We start from the raw sequence: 2779 nt of genomic DNA, 5'->3' as shown, positions 1-2779 counted from the left end.
TGTCAATAGCTCGACAGTGAGCTCTCATGGAGCCTCACAGATGATCAGAGTATGGTTGAGATCTCTCAACACCAAACTTAGAGTTTGGCTGTGGCCTCCCAACACCAAACTTAGAGTTTGAATGTGGGGGCTCTGTTTGACTCTGTATTGGGAGAATCTCTTCATGCTTACTCTCCATGGTTACAGATGGAGAACTGACCTCGGGATTTTTGCCAGTAAAGAATGTCATAAAAACAGTCGCGTTGTAGATATAGTCTCTAAACCGACAGAAATCTCTTCGTACAAACGTTTTGGTTGTCACAAGTAACAAACCCCTTTTTAAAATTGATAACCGAGTATTGAACCTCGGGTCGTCTTCTCAAGGAATTGCAGGGAGGTATGTTCTTATTATTGGCTATGAAAAAGGTAAAATTGGGGTTTTGGAAGTAAGGTGGGAATATATTATATGACAAATAAAATAAAATAATAATAGCTGTAAAATAAACCTTTGGCAAGGTATAAGAACTGGAGGTCCTTTCCTAGTTATCCTTATCAATTGTGATGAGAATTAGATTTTTCTCCCACTTTGTTAACCTCTAACTATGAAGGTAAGTTAAGTGTTCCAATTTTCAATCAACAATGAGTTTGATAAATCAAGAGTTACCAATTATTTAACCAAAGCCAAAAGGGAAAAACTAAATCTACTAGAATAACAATATCCTCAGATTGGGAATAATAAAAAGGAACAATCATAAACTAAAATACTTCAAATATCATTAAATAAGAAAATCATCATGAAAGTGGCATAGGCCAAATAGGCAACATAACTAATACAAGCAAGCATTCAAATGTCTGAAAATAAGAAATAAACATAAAGTAAAAGAACATTGAACCTGGGATTGAGAGTCACTCCTAAAACTAAAAGAAGTCCTAAATCCTAAATCCTAATCCTAAAGAGAGAGAGGAGAGAACCTCTCTCAAAACTAAATCTAAATCATGGAAAGTGAATTATGAAAGCCTGATTATGAATGGATGCATTCCCCCACTTTATAGCCTCTAATTTGTATTCTCTGGGCTGAAAATTGGGTCAGAAACAGCCTAGAAATCACTTCCAGCGCTTTCTGGTCCGTACAGGTCACGGAAAAGTGACGCGGCCGCGTCGTCCACGCGACCGCGCGGATTGGGTGTTGGCCAGGTCACGCGTCCGCGTGACCCACGCGTTTGCGTCGCCTGGCGTCGGGGCAACTATGGCAAATTATATATCAAATCGAAGCTCCGGACGTTAGCTTTCCAACGCAACTAAAACCGCGTCGTTTGGATCTCTGTAGCTAAAGTTATAGCCGTTTGAGTGCGAAGAGGTCAGGCTGGACAGCTTAGCAGTTTCTCCAACTTCTTGTATTCCTTCCACTTTTGCATGCTTCCTTTCCATCCTCTAAGCCATTCTTGCCCTGTAATCTCTGAAATCATTTAACACACATATCAAGGCATCTAATGGTGATAAGAGAGGATTAATAATAAGCAAATATAAGTCCAAAGAAGCATGTTTTCAATCAAAGCACATAATCAGGAAGGAAATATAAAACCATGCAAATAGTATGAATAAGTGGGTAAAGAGTAGATAAAAACCACTCAATTGAGCACAAGATAAACCATAAAATAGTGGTTTATCAACCTCCCCACACTTAAATATTAGCATGTCCTCATGCTAAGCTCAAAAGAAGCTATAAAGATGAAGAGGAAAGGTGAAATGTTATGAAATGCAACCTATGAATATGAATGCAACTACATGAAAAATGTTTCTACCTACTTGGTTTAAAAGTAAATAAATTCTCCAAGAATAAATATAAACCAAATTCCACTAATTCAAATTACACAATAAAAGATAAGTAAACTTGTAAGAAGATAGCTCATGAAAGCAGGGAACATAGAATCAAGCATTGAACCCTCACAGGAAATGTATATGCACTTCTAATCTCTCAAGTGTCTAGGGTCAATCACTCTACTCTTCCCTAGTCATGCTTTCTAACACTTTGTTCTTCATCTAACCAATCAACAATATTTAATGCATCAATGCAAACATCATGCGGTCTTTTTCAAGGTTGTAATGGGGCTAAGGTAAGGGTAAGGGTATATATATGGCTAAGTGAGCTTTATAAAGTGAATCCTTGATTAGTCTAAGATCTCACCTAGCATACATACACTCTATATAACTTTAAAATCATACCTAGCTACCCATAATTTTTCCCACTTTTGTATTACATGCTCATGTTTCACTTTTTATTTTTATCCCATGTGCATTGTTTTCATTGGGGAATTTCTTTTTGTATCCCCTTTTATTCAGATGCTGAATTTTTTTTTTTGATGCACATGGTAATTGAATTACTTTGATTTTCTTATGAGCATGCTTTCCAAATTTATTTTTATTTCTTTTTAATCTTCCTAATCCTTTGTTTCTATCACTCATGTTCCCACAAGGTTTCCCACATTTAACTCTATTCATGATTTTCTATCTTAAGCTAACCAAGGATTCAACTTGGGATTTTTATTTTGTTTTTCTGCTTAAGGCTAGTATTGTGGTTTATAGAACAAGAGGGGATTAAAAGCTCAAAGGGGCTAACAAGGGTGATGTAAAAGGTAGGCTAATTTTGGGATAAGTGAGCTAGAATTAACAATGGCCTCAATCATATGCAAGCATTTAAATACACTAAATATTGGATATATAGAATGAAACAAAGCTAAGATTGCAATCATAGAGAAGTAAACACACAAGAATAAAATGTTTATGGTTAAATAATGTAAC

This window comes from Arachis stenosperma, chromosome 3 (genome assembly GCF_014773155.1).
Source record: "Arachis stenosperma cultivar V10309 chromosome 3, arast.V10309.gnm1.PFL2, whole genome shotgun sequence".
Lineage (NCBI taxonomy): Eukaryota > Viridiplantae > Streptophyta > Magnoliopsida > Fabales > Fabaceae > Arachis > Arachis stenosperma.
The sequence above is the reverse complement of the archived record's forward strand: the minus strand, read 5'-3'. Positions refer to the sequence as shown.